The sequence below is a fragment of the Triticum dicoccoides genome, chromosome 7A (assembly GCF_002162155.2).
Source record: "Triticum dicoccoides isolate Atlit2015 ecotype Zavitan chromosome 7A, WEW_v2.0, whole genome shotgun sequence".
Taxonomy (NCBI): domain Eukaryota; kingdom Viridiplantae; phylum Streptophyta; class Magnoliopsida; order Poales; family Poaceae; genus Triticum; species Triticum dicoccoides.
Window position 1 is genome coordinate 51792615 of NC_041392.1, and position 17635 is coordinate 51810249.

Below are 17635 nucleotides of genomic sequence, written 5' to 3' on the forward strand. Positions count from 1 at the left end.
CAACTTTGACACTCACATATGCTTGTCTTTTATATCATGCAGTCATTGGGAATTTATCCCGACACAACCTAAGGGGGCACGCCCGCCGAATCACATCATCGGCTCCCTCTTGAGGAAGCACTTCCCTGGATTGTCCAAGCTGGGTGATGACGATCCGCCGTCGCCAGGTTTAACCTGGGAGCATTACCTACACTAGTAGAAAAAGGGTCAAACGTGAAGCACATTAGTGCCGGTTTGAATTAGAGTCGGCACTAATGTATACATTAGTGCCGGTTCGTGGCGACGATCAATAGTACCGGTTCGTGGCAAACCTTTAGTACCGGTTCATGCCACGAACTGGTACTAAAGAGTCTGTGTCAGCCTGCGGTTAGGCTATGGCCCCACCATCACCATTTAGTGCCGGTTCGTACCACGAACCGGTACTAATGAGGTTACGGCAAGCTGTTTTTAGTCCCACCTCGCCAAGAGAGAGGCAGTATGAGCGGTCTATAAGCCGTGAGTGCACAAACAATGACGAAGAGTTGCAATGCTCACCTACATGTTGATTAGCTTCAAGCCTTGCGGAATAGCATAGATTGCACTGAGCTATGTGCAGTGCAGTCTACACTATTCCGAATGGCTTGAAGCAAATTAACCAGCATTGCACCTCTTTTTTATTTTTAATAACTTATTTAAACTCCGGACTTCTTTTGTGTTCAGTATGCAGCATTTAAAGCGACGTCATCAATTTCCAACATGTTCTGACAACATTTGTTGTTTTTCGGTCATTTACCTAATTGTTTAAAGAGCTAAATGACCGTGAAATTGAAAATCACTACAAAATGAATCCTGAAAATGTTGAAACTTGGCATGGTATCATCATATCACCCGCATAGCATGCGCGAAAGAATAGAGAGGGTCACGGCAAAAACTGGACACACTTCGTGTACAAACTGGACAAACTCTTTCCGAGTATCAGGGTTTCGAAGTCCGGAGTGGGTACTAATGTGCATCCCACCAATCAGGAAGAATCACACAGATCGTGTGTTTCTTTCTAGCTCTTGCGAGTCGTTGGATCAAGGGTGTGTTTCTTCCTAGCTCATGTGAGTCGTTGGATCGAAACTACCACAATCACTTTGTGAGCCAGACGACCCTATATATATAGCCCACCTCTCGCCTTTCCTGCATAAGTCTTTCAGTTCATCGACTACATACATCTACCAGTTCATCGACTGCATACATCTACCAGTTCATCGACTGAATACAAATCATTCGGATTCGCCATCATACGTCCAACCGTGCATTTGATATGCATATATATGCATCACGAGCCACGGTTGGGCTGTATGATGGCGATACTGATTGGTTTGTTCTAGATCCGACATAAAAGGTTTGATACAACTTCTTTTTTGTGACATAAGAGCTATCTCTCCTCCTACCTATTTTAGTTACACAACTACCTATTTGTGCCAAATTTTCACTTTTGTTGTTGCTCTTGCATCATAAGCATCCATGTTAACTGGACTTACAAGTAATGCAATTTAACCAAACTATCTTGTGATCTTCGCCAAGAGAGAGGCAGTATGAGCGGTTTATAAGCCGTGAGTGCACAGACAATGACGAAGAGTTGCAATGCTCACCTACATGTTGATTAGCTCAAGCCTTGCGGAATAGCATAGATTGCACTGAGCTATGTGCAGTGCAGTCTACACTATTCTGAATGGCTTGAAGCAAATTAACCAACATTGCACCTCTTTTTTATTTTTAATAACTTATTTGAACTCCAGACTTCTTTTGTGTTCAGTATGCAGCATTTAAAGCGGCGTCATCAATTTCCAACATGTTCTGACATCATTTGTTGTTTTTCGTTCATTTACCTAATTGTTTAGAGAGCTAAATGACCGTGAAATTGAAAATCACTACAAAATGAATCCTGAAAATGTTGAAACTTGGCATGGTATGCAGCATTCAATTTCCAGAAGAAAATAAATAGCAGAAAATAAATAATGCAGAAAATAAAAAAACTATACAAAAAAATTACTCAAAATAAATAGAAGAAAATAAATAATGCAGAAAAGAAAAAACTATATAATAAATTACTCAAAAATAAATAGAAGAAAATAAGTAATGCAGAAAAGAAAAAACTATATAAAAAATTTGTTGGCGCGCTGCCCAGTGGGCTGCCAGACCTAGGGTGTGCAATGCAGGCCCAAAAAGGCCAGCAGACTCACAGGGCAGCGTGCCCCAATTAATTAGGCCCAGAAGCCTGCTATATAGAGTAGTTCGAAGAGGTAGCCGCGGCTGGGTTTATAAACCAGTGCGGCTGCCCTTCGCCAGGTGAGGTGGGACTAAACTTTGGGGTGGCAGCGCAAGGCCTTTAGTACCGATTGGTGGCTCCAACCGGTACTAAAGACCACCCTTTAGTACCGGTTGAAACCATCAACCGGTACTAAAGGCCTGCTCTTCCCGCCTCTTTGCCTAGCCAAAGTAGGCCTTTAGTACCGGTTGGTGGCTCCAACCGGTACTAAAGGCTCACCCTATATATACAGCACTTACGAAATTTCAGTTACATCTCCCCACTTCTTTCGTCAACCTCTCGCGCGCCGCTCCCGTCGTCGCCGCCCGTCGCCCGTCGTCGTCGTCATCGTCCCCGCCGTCCGTCGTCGTCCCGTGACGCGGTCCCGTCGTCGTCCCGCGCCGCCGTCCGTACGTATCTCGCTCTCTCCTCGCGCGTACCCGGCCGCCGCGCCGTGCGCCGTCTGCCCCGAACGCCGCGCGCCGCCGTCCGTCCCCGCCGCCGCCCCGAACGCCGGCGCCCCCGCCCCGTACGCCGCCGCCCCCGCCCCGTACGCCGGCGCCCCCGCTCGTACGTACGGGGCGGCGCGCATGCACACACACACATGCATATACCACACACGCATACACACACACATACACACATACGTACACACATATACGTATACACACACATACACACACACATTTTTTTTCTTATTTTCTGTTTTTCAGAAAAGTTAATTAGATGATCGAATGTTAGATTAATGTCGAATGTTAGATGAATTAGCTAGATAGAAAAATTGTCGAACTAGAGATTAGAACTAGTTGAATAATTAATATAACTAGTTATTTTTAGTAAGAAAATTTAGGTATATGAGATTTGAACTAGTTTAATAATTAATATAACTAGTTTATTTTTAGTAAGAAAATTTAGGTATATGAGATTTGAACTAGTTCAATAATTAATATAACTAGTTTATTTTTAGTAAGAAAATTTAGGTATATGAAATTTGAACTAGTTCAATAATTAATATAACTAGTTTATTTTTAGTAAGAAAAATTTAGGTATATGAGATTTGAACTAGTTCAATAATTAATATAACTAGTTTATTTTTAGTAAGAAAAATTTAGGTATCTGAGATTTGATGATCTAATTAAAATATTATTTGTTAATGAGTTTTTCTGTTTATTTAATTTTTTTTATATATTTTGAGTTTATATAAATGTTAGATTAATGTCGAATGTTAGATGAATTAGATAGAAAAGTTAAATATATAGTAATGTCAATTGAATATATAGTTAGATATATTAATGTCAAATGTTAGATGATGAATATATATTTGGCTAGATATAGGTGTTTAATGTTTCACCTATATGAACATAGGAAATGTCATCTGACGACGAAAAAGATTTCATTATGTGCGAACACTGTGAAGACCAGCGCGGCCTATGCGACCAAAATTTCCTTGTTGATGGTAGGCGCTTCAGCATCAAGCTGGATGAGACATTCGAAGTTGATACAGTAAGTCACTTTGTCAATTATTATTTGAATGCAAAACTTATGCTTCATTTGCTTCAACTTATAATTTTAAATTTTCACTATTCTACTAGCGCATCCCCTGCCATGCAAGAATTTTTATCTTGGATAAGATAGGTTTTAGTGCTATAGATGATATGGAGGTAAAGAGAGTTTACTTGAAGACGGAGCATGGGTATACTTTCGACGTCAAATTATATAATGGAGACACATACACCCATTTTGAATGCAAAACTTGGCAAGCACTATGCAAGGCTTATGCATTTGAGCCTGATATGGTTATCACCTTTGATATTCGTCCGGAAGATGATATTGAAGGTAATATAGACATCTGGGTCGATGTGTAAACGCCTCCAGTTCTACCATTTGGTGAGTTTTTCTCAACCATGCATGCATATGTTTATGTCTTCCATACAGTTTATTCAAAAATAGTTGACAACTAATTTGTATTGTCAGCTTATTTCGGTTCAAGAAAACATGTCCGGCGCTTGGTAGACAGGACCTACTACTGCCCCGGGGCTCAACTAAACTGCGAGGAGATAAGTCATTATGTTTCATGGCTTGAGGATCTTAATATTGTCAAGACAATTTTTTTCCTAAACTTAGAAATGTTAGTACTCAAAACGTGCGACCAATGGTGATCGTATTGAACTACGGTCACATCTATAATCGAAAGATGGTAAGATTTTAAATATTTGTCCTTAATTAGTGCATCTTTTGCATACATTATTTTTGAAGCTAAACTTCCATTGCTTAGTATATTAATTACTATACGATGTTCTTCAACAGGGACTTCCGATGACAGTTGTGCCTCAGTGGATCGAGACAAAAGGTCGCATGTCAATGGTTAGCTTACGACTAAGATTTCCTACATTGCACATGAGTGCATTCAGGATTTCTGAAAGCGAAGAATGCTTAATAGTGAAAGATTGGAGCAAAATTGTTAACGATCGCAGAGAAGTACTAGGGGGCAGCAAGGAGAAGCGCAACCCAAGATTAGGAGACAGATTCATATGCATGCTCCAGTATGATGAATCAGGAGAGCTATACATGTTCTATGCTATTCTACCTGAGAGGGAGCAGCAGGATCAGTAGCTACTAGTTCATGCTCTTAATTAGTACTTGTCTCATGTCCGTGTCCTGAACTTCGATGTTGGTGATGATTATGTTGAACTTGATGATATCTTTGCTTCTGTTACAAAGTGAATGTTTCCTCTTTAAGCTAGCCAGCGTTGATGATGATTAGATAGCTAGCGGTAATGACTATGATGATTAAATAGTGGTAATTAGACGACTATGATGATTTTTAGCTAGCTAGAGTTTATTTATTTATTAATATGCGATGATGATGATGATGATGATGATAACGACTACAACTCATTATAACGTAAAACAATCCTAAATTAAATTGATAACACAAATTTAATTGAAAAATACAAAATAAAACAAAAACCCACAACCATTTAGTACCGGTTGGTGTTACCAACCGGTACTAAAGGGCTCCCGGCCCCCGGAGCTGGCTCATGCCACGTGGTTCCCCTTTAGCACCGGTTCGTGCTGAACCGGTACTAAAGGGGGGGCCTTTAGTGCCGAAACTTTAGTGCCGGTTCCTGAACCGGCACTAAAGGGCCCTACGAACCGGTGCTATTGCCCGGTTCTGCACTAGTGCTACACAACAAGGATGAGGACGATGTCACCATGGCCACTTGGGTCATCAATGCTTTTTTTGTAAGTATCTTCGCTCCGACCACTACATTTTTCCATATCCAAAACCTTGCTTGCGTGGATGGCGAGAAGATGCCATATGATTTCTTGTAGGAAACATTTGCTTGCGTGGATGGTGAGCAACAGAAGGAGATCAAAGGCATCGTGAAATCTGCCCGAAAGATACTCTCTGACCTCAAGCACATGCTGTGGTACAAAGCCGTGATGTAGTGTCGGACGCTCGATGAGAAGGGCGAGAAGATGACAAGGAAGACTGCTTGCCAGACCAACCTATCGTGAGAAGAATACCTGTCAGTGGTAAGTGACTACATCGGTTGCTAGTAGTTTGATTCATCCCTCATGTTCCTCAATTATTTGATTTTGTCTGACTTGGTGACGGAACCCTGGATGAAGGACAATTGTTGGGAGGCCCTGGTTGACATGTGATGTGACCCAGCATGGCAGGCGCAACATGTGGAGAAGGGAAACGATCGAGCCAAAATGACAGGCCCGGCTCATGTCCAGGGGAGCCAGAACCTAACCGCTCTCAAGAAACACATGGTATGTGGATTAAGATGTTAAACTTTTTTGCACGGTGCATCTTGGTTCATTAAACTTGATGGTTAATTTTGCAGGAGGCAAAGGTTGGTCGCCCGGTCCACATCCTGGAAGCCTGGAAAGAAGGCCACAAGGGGAAGGATGGCGTCGAGTTCTGCAGCGAGTCGGCGGAGGAGAAGTGGGGGACCTTCAAAGAGGTCTTCCAGGAGGTGCACGGGCAAGAAGCCGAACTTACGTCCAAGCCACTTGATCCTGAGCTTCTCATAATTGCTGCCGAGGGGAAGGGCCATGGCCGCCACCTCCTTTGCAACGGGGCCATCGCCACCTCCGCGCATCGCAAGCTGAACGAGATACGCGCGTCGAGCACCAGCTCAACTCCGTCCATACGGAGTCGCCCAACTGCCGCATCACGTGAGATAGCGCGTCTCAAGGTTAGCATCCTAACCTTTCATTTATGTCCATGCCTCAAAATAGCACCGTTCCAACCTATATGAGCCTAATGCCAGTTACAGGATTTAATGGCGCAGCGGGCTGTTGAAGAGGAGCAAAGGCGGCAAGCTGAGCAGGAGTCCAGAGAAAAGGAACGGGAATACACGAACAAGAGGTTGAAGCTGCTTGAGGATCAACTACAGGTAGAACATTATCTAAACTAGAGTAGAAGATTCATTGCATAGGGACGAACCACCCTCACGTGACTCTACTTTTATAGGTTTTTCTGCAATCTCGAAGCAGTGCAAGTGATGCCCCTCCACCTCCTCCGGAATGTTAACCCGATGGCCTCTCCTCCTCAAGATGATCTATATATGAACAAGTGTACTTCTATTGTGACATGGACGTGTTTTGCACGTAGTGACAATATGTATGAATTTGCGACTTGTGTGTGACGTCTACTAGGATAATACATTCTACTTGTGTGTGACAATATGTGGACTATCCCTAATTATGCCTATATATGTGCGGATTAGATCAAATTATGCCTATATATGTGTGGACTAGATCAAATTATGCCTATATATGATCCTTCTGCCAAGTAGTTGTTTTTATCTGCAGGAATCAGAAAAGAAATAGCTTAAACATCAGAATGGATGGGAAAGATTTCCGAGAGCGACACTCGGAAAACTACATATTACCGAGAGCCCCTCACAAAAACATGGTCGTCTGGGAGACCTACTGTTGTGCCACAACTTTTCCGAGAGCAGCTCTCGGAAAGGAAGGTGACATTGCCAAGACCAGCTCTCAGCAAAGCTATGCAAACTGTCAGGCCACGCTGTCCTACTGGTCAGAAGGATTGCCGAGAGTTGCTCTCGGCAACGATATCGTCATTTTTTTCAAAAATATTTAGCAAGTTATTTAAAAGTTTTACTAATAAATGTGACCAGTGGGACCACATGTCAGTTAGAAAGAACACTCACAAGAAAAGACAATAGGATGTTGCATATGCTTTGCCGAGTGTCGTACGGCGGCTCTCGGTAAAGTACGGAGTAACTGACGGAGCCGTCTGTTGCGGACGGGCATGCCACGCGGCTCCTCTTTGCCGTGAGCGGCTCTCGGCGTCTGCAGGGTTTGCCGTGCGGTGCCTCTTTGTCGTGAGGCTGTGACGGCAAAGATGGCAGTTTGCCGTGAAGCTGGGTTTGCAAAGAGTGACACTCGGCAAAGTTTGCTTTGCCAAATGTCCGTGTTTTAGCACTCGGCGAAGAGCATTACACCCGTACGTGAAAATTCCAGTAGTGAATATCAGGTGAAATCAAGAAGTATCAGTAACCTTATTTAAAATATGTAATTACTACTAACTTCGATTTTACCCAGGGTGGTCCGCAATATGAATATATACTAACGTTCTGGAACAACATATCAGCTAATATGTATAAAAAGATCGAGAAGCATGTGTAAGTACAGAAACTTCAAACAGGAAAAAATTGTTACTTCCACTGACTTCATTAGAAAGCTTGAGGCCAGATGCAATAATTAAATTGACTGATCTAACTTTTTGATAAATATTGACAACTATAACTCTACATCATCGAAGAAAACATTTCCTAAGATGAAGTGCAGCATGCATACATATGCTCTATTCAAATGCTTCAATGGCTCCAATCCTGCACAGACCAAGGTGAAAAGGTACAAGTCAGCTTAGCGCGTCACTAATAAGAAGCAAACAAAGATTTTATTCCCAAGAACATGAGCGAAAAAATGATCTCAATTGAAATGACATTAGAACAAGAGTGTCAATGTATTCAAGTTCAATATATTTGACAGTAGAAGAGTTCAGATGGAGTTATCTTGTCCAGTTTGGAAAAAATGTAATGTGTACATACATAAAATGGATACATACACAAGCAATTTGGTTCAGTTTGAGTCATCCGAAACTGGACCAGAACGTGATGCTTACACACACACACACACACACCATAGTTTTCTTCAAAAGTATGGCCATTTTAACTCCACAAGTTTGGCTGGTAATACTAAGATTGTTCTTACAATTATAAAAATAAGCTTGCTATATTATGAAAATCACACACAATAGTCTTCAGTTTCAGTAATCATGTCTCTATTTTACATTGCTGAATCTATCTGCTGAGGTTCCAATCGCATTGACTGGAATGGAATTGAAAAAATGAATCTGCACACAACCGAAGAGAAGAGGGAGAGGACCTCCTTGAGGTTCGGAGCAGCCGTCCTCACCTTGACACAACAGCCGCACCTGCACATGACCACACACATGTACCCATGCATCAGATGCGGAGAGGAACACCATCAGATGGATAAGAAGAAGAGGAGGAGGAGAGATCTGACCTGCTGCGCCCTCACCATTGCCATGGGTGGAAGGGTAGGGCCAGCTAAGGTTTCGGTCGCTGTCGAGGAGGGAGGAGAAGAGATGGGGCTACGGCTGGTGGTGCTTTTGGTCGTGGAGAAGAGGAGGGGCTCCAGCCGCCGGCAGCCCCCTGCTGCCATAGCACCGACAAAAAATAGAAATTAGAATTATCCGATTGTCCTTATCGTGCAAGTTGTTGTTGCGGAATGGGACTAACAAAAATTAGAAATAGCATGAAGTACACTAACCAACACCAAATCAAGTAACTATTCAACTAACATAAATGAGACACGAAGAGAGTATTTTCACCTCGAGATTAGACCATCAATATGGTTGTAGTGGTGTCGTCCACAGATCCGCCTACCCGCCCGTCGTCCAGAAGGTAACAAGAAAACAAAATAACTCCAAACGCGTACTTAGCATGGAAATAAGTTACAAAGCAAACAAAACACACATCCTTCAAAGTTCACTACATTTAGTCTGCTGCGTGATCTAGAAAATGCAGGGGTGGCAGACAGAATTGGGGAAGCTTAAGGACAAAATAAAGAAAACAAAAGGAAATGGCCACTCAATGGCTCGGATTAACTCAACAACTTAATCACAGCAGTCAAAAAATTGTCTATGGATACAGACAGCAACATGGGACATGCCACCTCGGTCACCGTTTACATGAACAATCCAACTTGTGTCCAAAAAAACACTCAAAAAATCCTGCAGCATTATTATTTGTAGCAAGTAAGAAAAAATAGCTACAATTGGTAAATTGAGGAAAAATAGAGGTAATAGTATCACACCGAATTAAAACAAGCCATTCAACCGTTGACTTGCTGAGAGCGAGTCTTTCTAGTATAACAAAGTGCAACTTACACTTAACCAGATTAAATCAAGGACCAACAACAAACAATAAAAGATCAACAACAACTTATATGTAATAAAGATATGAGAGAGAGAGAAGAAATCTTTACATAAGACGGCTATAAACACTGGAGCATAAGTAAGCAACACCTTTAAATACAAATAAAAAGGGTTTGGGGCTCAATGCATAGAGGGCTCAAATTTTCCTTTGCTCGATCATATAACCTACCCCTGTCATCTCTTACACCAGATCAATCTGTTTATACAATGAAGTTGCCTTGGTTATCACTCAACAAGAATGACCATCCAAAGACAGAACAATAAGTACCACAGAATCAAAAAGGATTCTAGAGACAATAGGGAGGATCCAAATTGATACCCACAGGTGCCTGGACTGCTCAAAGGCACACTTATTTCAGCCACGGCTAATCATCATAACCCTAGCAAGAATGGCTTCCGACCGGTGGGGCACATGAATTACAGGTGGTGGCACGAGATGTTTCACCGCGGGATTAACTATTCATTGCTACATGAGCACGGGCTCGATCCGACGGCCGAGGCCTTCCACACGCGCGATCCAACGGCCAGAAACGCATCAAGCCAACGCAATGAATGGCCATATTCGTCTGAGCTCTAAGGCGGTCAGGATTCTCCGATGGTTATTGTTTCTGGATCACCAGATCAATATGTTCTTACGAGGGCGAAACTGCCCTGGTTAGCACTCATCAGAAAAGACCATCCAAGGACAGAGCCGCTAAAATAAGAACGTGAACAAAACGGCTCAAAGAAACAAGGGGTAACCAACTTAATACCCACAAGTGCCTAGATTGCTCGAGAGCATGCCTATATCAGCCATAACTAATCATCATAGCCCTGGCCATATCCCATATAGTAGCCGAAGCAGAGGAGCGGGAGGAACATGGAGCTCACCGAGGGAGGTTGTAGCCGAGGCCGTACTCACTGGGCACCGGGGTTGCGCCTGAACGCCGTCCAGCCGGCGAGGAACCACTTCCTACACCGCAGATCCACACCGCCGCATCAGAGTTGCACCTTGCACGAATGCCACGGGCACCAAAGCGGCCAAGGAGGCGAGGAGGTGATGTATAGCACATCTAGGAGCACCACCAGGGGCGGAGATGTCCATGGCACCAATTTTGATGTTTCCAGTTCTGATGTCTGGCAAATGAAAAGGCGAGATTGAATAAGAATAAGTCAAACAATAAGTCGAAGACAACAGTGTTTGCTACATATTGTATAATTGACTACCAAGCTAATGACCATCGTCTACCTTCAGGTTTTTCCTTTTACCTTGACACCAAGATTACCTGCAAAACAGTAGGTATGAATTTCAGTGCTAAGGACAAGACAAAGAAAGGAAAAATGAAAGGAGAAGAAGGGAAAGAAAAGGAGATAGCTAGAATCCAAGGAAGACACGCCTAACACCCCACCCAAAGTGAAATAAGAGGTAGAAAAGACGACAAAATCCGAGCTAAAACAATCCGGATCAGATCCGTAGTGCAGTCCCACACCCCAACCAAATCATCTCACTCTTTTCTTTTGTAAGCCACGCAAAATCCTGTTCTAAAGCAAAACAAGTTACAAAAACAAACCTATAGTTAAATCTAATATCCATTTAAAACCATTAAATTGATGATTTATAATCTGAACATAAACACTTTCCGGTCACATGGGATGATCTTTTTAACTGAACTGAACTTCAAAAGTTATGCCAACGATTAAATATGACATTAGTGTAAAATATGATAACAGTGTGGTTTATTTGGGTAAAAAAATGGCGAACAAAAAATGTAGGTGGAGCTAATTAAGGATACATATTTTGTTCCCTAACACTAAAAATCAAGGAATGTACGTCAAAGATACTCTGATATACATAGAAGCCAGAACAAATTATAGCACTAAAACAATCTGTAATTACGCATCACGATGGTATAGTTGTTATTGCGTAAGTTGAGATAATCACTACACAAAGCCTAACTGAAAACTTAAAATAACTGGAGAATTTAGTAAACAACACAACACTACGTGGGAGCCAGCGAAAGAGATAGGGAGAGCGAGAGTGTTGAGGATTTACCAAGATTGGGTCGAGACCCGTCGCGAGGGGTTTGGTTTGTACCTTGACCAGATCAAAGTCGCTGTAGCCGCACTTCTGGATGCAGGCGAGGTACCGTGAAATGTGGATACGAAGAGGAATGTGTCTTCTTGTATTCCTCTTGTTGTGTGTAGAAACAACTCACACTGTAATTGTGAAATGGAAATTAGCGCCATGGATGTCACGTGGAAATAGATGGCCTTCGGTTACATTCAGAGGAGAGGAAGAGGTGCCTTGTCGTGCCAGGGTGGGAGAGGAACAGGGTAGTAGCTGGTGGCGTCGGGAATCTTCGGCGAGAAAAAAATCCGTATCCACAAAATTTACACACGGTGGCACGAGATATTTCAGTGCGGGGAATAATTATTCATTGCGACAGGAGTCCGGGTTCGATCCGATGGTCGACGTCCTCCAGCGCCGAAATCGCATCAAGCAAACGCATCGGACCGCCAGAATCATCTGAGCTCCGAGGAGGCCGGCGCTCTCCCATCTTTCTTATTTCTCGATGCACCAAAGTGCATTCGTCAAGGGCCGCTCCGTCCATGAAAATTTCATGCTAGTTCAAGGCGTGGCGTCGATGGGAGGCTTCAGACCAAAAAGAACACGTATCATGCTGGGGCGCGAATCCATGAACGTGGACTTCATCTTGGACCTAGAGGGAGCCCTTGACAGGACGAAGCCTATGCGCAATGATTGTGGCTACAGTTGCAACGACGACGGTGTCAGCAACAAGCCTTTCCTCATCTGGGAAGCTTAGGGCATTTCTAGCTGATCACCAATATCAACTTAGTAGGGGTATATTTGGCTTTTTACTAAATTTATTTTGACCTAACCGATCCTAAAACGGTTTAGCAGAGTATAATTTTTACTCCTTCCTTATCCACCGGAGTATATACTCCACGGCCGAGTAAAATCGGCTCTCTTATGCTCGCCTCCTCTTCTCCCCTCTGCACCGCCACCGGCGCACCCCTCGCCCTCCCCCGCCTCTCTGATGGCCGGACGTGGCGGCCGCCGATCCGCAGCACGGATCCGCGCCGCAACGCGCGTGGGTCGTCTGCCACGGGCACTTCATCGAGCCGCCATCGTCGCTCGCCTGATTCGCCTGCCGCCGCGCCCCTATGCCGGTTTGAGGACTTCCCCATCCTCCCTCCGCCCCGGCCGCCGACAAGGACCTACCTCGGGGTCCGGCAGTGGTGGTGGGGGACGTGGGTGTTCAAAATCACGGATTGGGCGACCCACACTCGGCGGTGGTTCGGGAGCTTCCATACGTCCGAGATCGCGGCCATGGAGTACGATAGCTGGCAGGTCCGCCACCACAGCGTGGCGTCCCGACTCAACTTCCCCTTCGGCACGACTCCGGTCCACCTCGTCCCGGCAGAGCCAGGGGTGGTGAGCTCGGCTATGGCGCGGGAGGACTGCGAGGCGAGGGAGCGCCTCGAGGCCGAGGACACCGTCGAGGCCTACATGGAAGAGCTCCGCCGGCAGCACCCGGAGCTCATGGAAGCGGAGCGGATGATCTTTGCCAACACCAGCGGCGAGGTTATCGCTATCTCCTGCTCCGACGAGGTCGAAGGCGGCGAGGACGATGGCGTGGAGGGCGGAGAGGTGGGTGGCGAGGACGAGGATTGACGTCGACGAGTGGATGAGTGTCTTCCCCGATGAGGAAGACGACGGCACCTGCCAGGACCCAAATCATGGCACACCGTACCTGATGAGGAAGGATTAGGTCGACTTCACATTCGACCGAAAGTAGTTTAGTTAAGCTTAGTTTAGTTTAGATTTATGTTTTATATTCGGTTGTGCAAAACTATCTATGTTTATGTTTGATTGCATGCTACGTTCTCTTCAAATTGCTTTGAATTTGATTAAATTGAATTTTATTCCATTAAGTTTATGCGATCGGCTAGAAACGGCAAAAAATTAGTGAAGTATATATATACTCTACTAAGGGTTTTACTCCGTTAACTAAGAGTTTTACTCCGTTAACTTATATGGGATCGGCTAAAGATGCCCCTTAACTCTGTCTGTATCTGCTGGTCGTGTTCTTCCTGCTGCTGGCGCTTTACCTGCTCTTCAGGAGGAGAATGGCGTCCAGGCTCGCGGCTCATTGTCACCCACTGCCGAAACGGGCTGTTGCCGTGTGAGATGAATGATCTGTCTGTGCTAGTGCAAGTTTGTAGCTTAATCACAGCCTTTTACGGCCTATTTGCACTTTGCACACTCTGATTAAATTTGTAGCATGGAAGTTTTGCACAGTTCTACCTGGAGATATATACGTCTATACTTAATGCATGTGAGGTAACATGATGCAGAGATAAAAGGATGGATAGAGTGGATCAGTGACGCAGATGGAGGATTTTAGTTTCGTCATCTCATCATGTTATAAGGTGGAACTTGTGGTTCAGTTCACCCAAAGAACTGATGTTATACGGTGCAATGTTGTGTCAGTAGAAGGAGCCATGTGTACTATATAATGGAAAAGGCAAGTGCAGCGTTTCGGTGTTCAGGCTGGTCTGCACCCTTTCAATAAAACAATCATAAAAGGTTGAAAATTTTCAAAAAATTCCTCAAAAAAAATTTAATAGTAGAAAATTTATTGCGTGAGATCTGCTGCAATTTTTAGGTCATTTAAACATCTGTGTAGTTCTCAGCAAAAAAGACAAATCGGGTAAGAACAAGCGCATGAACAGTAACTTTTTACAAACCCTAAAGTTGTAGTTTTTTCCAAAAGCTTCTCATATGTGCAAATGATTTAAAAATTGAAGCGGACCTCACGCATCAAATTATCCACCATGCAAAAAAATTGATTTTTTTTAAACTTTTTAGTATTTATTTTGATTTTTTGCTCCAGTGCAGATGCAGATGAGTCTGGGCTCAGAAGTGGATTATCATTATTGTATCGCATACGGTCAAATCTAGCGGTGTTTTGTGGCTAGCTCTCATCGAGAATTAACTAAAATTTTCTGACTTAGCATAAAATTTTCTGTTCTCGCTTTTTTGTTTTGTCACTTCTATTTTTTTTGTCATTATATTTTTTGTGTTTTGATTTTTAGTGCATTTTCTTTTTTATAAAAATAATATGTAAATATGGGTGTGCATGGCCGGCGGCATACAGCTGCAGTACTGGAAGCCCCGGACGACGCGGGAGTGGCATCGTCGGTGGAGGAGAGTCAGAGGTTAACAGGGTCGGTTAAGGGGTGCTAAACTGCTAACTCGCCGGAGAAAATTTGATGCGGGGAGGTTTAGAGGGATGGTCACAGCAGCGGCAGCACGGGGGAGGCGGCGGCTTCCAATGGCCACAGGTGAACTGAAACTGAAGGAGGGAAATCGATAAAACTGAATTTTTTCACAGCGACTGACGCATAGGTGCTCTCGAAGCAAATACTACATACTCACTGAATAATAACTCTAATCAGTTCGTTAACAAATCCATGGCTGCATACATAAAGCAGCCCCTGGAGGAAATCGGAAACGGGTGCATACATAAAGCAGCCCCTGGAGGAGGCCGAGAAACATCAGAAACCCCGCAAGCCGCCAGATCGATCTGTTCCAGTGGCCACGCCACCTTCGCATGAGAATCACCTCGTCGTACAGAACAATCACAAGCCGGTGCGGCTTGGCAAGGAGGACAAGACCCCTTTCCTAAGGGATCTGAGCAATATATCTACGTCACATGAAAGTTCAGAGAGTATGAGGCCAGAAACTGAATGTGTGCTAGGGAAGAGATCAGTGCAGGACTCGAATGTTGGTGTGGAGATGGGGGAGAGGATGAACTTGGAAGCAACCGGCTCTGGGGCTGCCGGTCACCTGACGGGGTCGCGCGCTGCGCCCCGTCAGCAGCAATGATAGGCCTGAGCTGGAACTGTCGAGGAATCGGGGGCGCCTCGACAGTTCGTGATCTTACCGCCCTCGTCCAGAGTCACCGTCCGCAGTTTGTGTTTTTATGTGAAACTAGACAAAAATCTGAGAAAGTTCGTCGCTTCTGTTCTCGTTTAGGTCTTCATGGTTTTTGTAGAGTTGATAGCAATGGTCAAAGTGGTGGATTAGCTCTGTTTTGGAACGATCAGTTGTCAGTCAAGATTAAAGATCATAATGAAAGAATTATTGATGCGTATGTTCGTGCCTCCCCTTCTGACCCGCAATGGCATCTCACATGTGTGTATGGAGAACCCAGAACTGAAAATCGGAACCGCATGTGGTCTATCATGTCTGATCTACGTGCAAGCAGTGATCTCCCGTGGATGCTTATGTGTGATTTTAACGAAGCGCTTTGGCAGTGTGAGCACCTTTCAGTTACCCCCAGACCAGCAAGCCAAGTTGCGGCGTTCAGGGATGTGCTTCAGGACTGTGAGCTCCATGATTTGGGTTTTTCAGGGATACCGTTCACTTATGATAACAAGCGGCGAGGAAGGAGTAATGTCAAGGTTCGCCTCGACCGCGCACTAGCGGATGATAGATGGAGGGACATATTTTCTGATGCTAATGTGGTCCACCTTGTCTCCCCATGCTCTGACCATCTCCCAATCCTAGTAACATTGCAAAGAGAGGTATTCACACCCCCGCAGAAAAAAGCCCGACAATATGAGATCTTATGGGAACGTGCTGGTGAATTACCAGAACTAATCGAGCGAGCATGGGAGGTGGCGCAAGCTACTGGTGATCTTGCATCCATCACGGCTGGGCTGAATTCAGTCATGAATGATCTACAGGGTTGGAGCCGCAGGAAGTTTGGCAATGTTGTGCGTGAACTTGAGCACACTCAAAAGAAATTAGAGCATCTAATGCGTACGAATGGCGACCAACAGGAGATCCGGAGATTGACGGATAGCATGAACGAGCTACTATACAGGGAAGAGCTCCTGTGGCTACAGAGATCACGGATAAGTTGGTTGAAGGACGGAGATCGCAACACTAAATTCTTTCATAGTAAATCGGTGTGGCATGCACGGCGAAATAAAATTAAAAAGCTGAAAGATGACGAGGGAGTGTGGCATACAGCCCCATCTGCCATGGAACTGATGGCCACGTCCTTCTTTAAGGAGTTATTTACCAGAGACCCATCTTTACAAGCTGCTGAGATCATCGACCTTGTACAAGCACGAGTAACAGAAGAGATGAATATGTCACTGTGTAAGGAGTTCTCGGAGAAAGAAATAGCAGATGCATTGTTTCAAATTGGCCCTTTGAAGGCCCCAGGATTGGATGGATTCCCGGCCCGGTTTTATCAACGAAATTGGGCAATTCTGAAAGAAAAAGTTGTCGCTGCAGTCAAGCTCTTTTTTGCTACTGGTCACATGCCGGCTGAAACCAATGCCACCTCCATTGTTTTGATTCCGAAGTCCGATCAGCCGGAATCCCTCAGAGACTTTAGACCTATCAGTTTGTGTTCAGTGCTCTATAAGATTGTGGCCAAATGTCTTGTTAACAGGCTCCGCCCTATTCTTGGCGATATTATATCTCCAAATCAGAGCGCGTTTGTCCCCGGCCGTATGATAACAGATAACGCGCTAGTCGCTTTTGAGTGTTTCCATGCCATTGAACACTGTAAAAAGGAGAAGGATTCTTTTTGTGCATACAAGTTAGACCTCTCTAAAGCATATGACAGGGTGGACTGTGACTTCCTCAGGAAAATGATGCAGAGTTTGGGTTTCGCTCCCCGATGGGCAGGCTGGATAATGTCTTGTGTGACCCCGGTGAGCTATTCAGTGAAATTCAATGGAACCCTTCTTGATTCGTTCTCTCCTACCAGAGGTCTTCGCCAAGGTGACCCTTTGTCTCCATTCCTTTTCTTACTTGTTGCTGACGG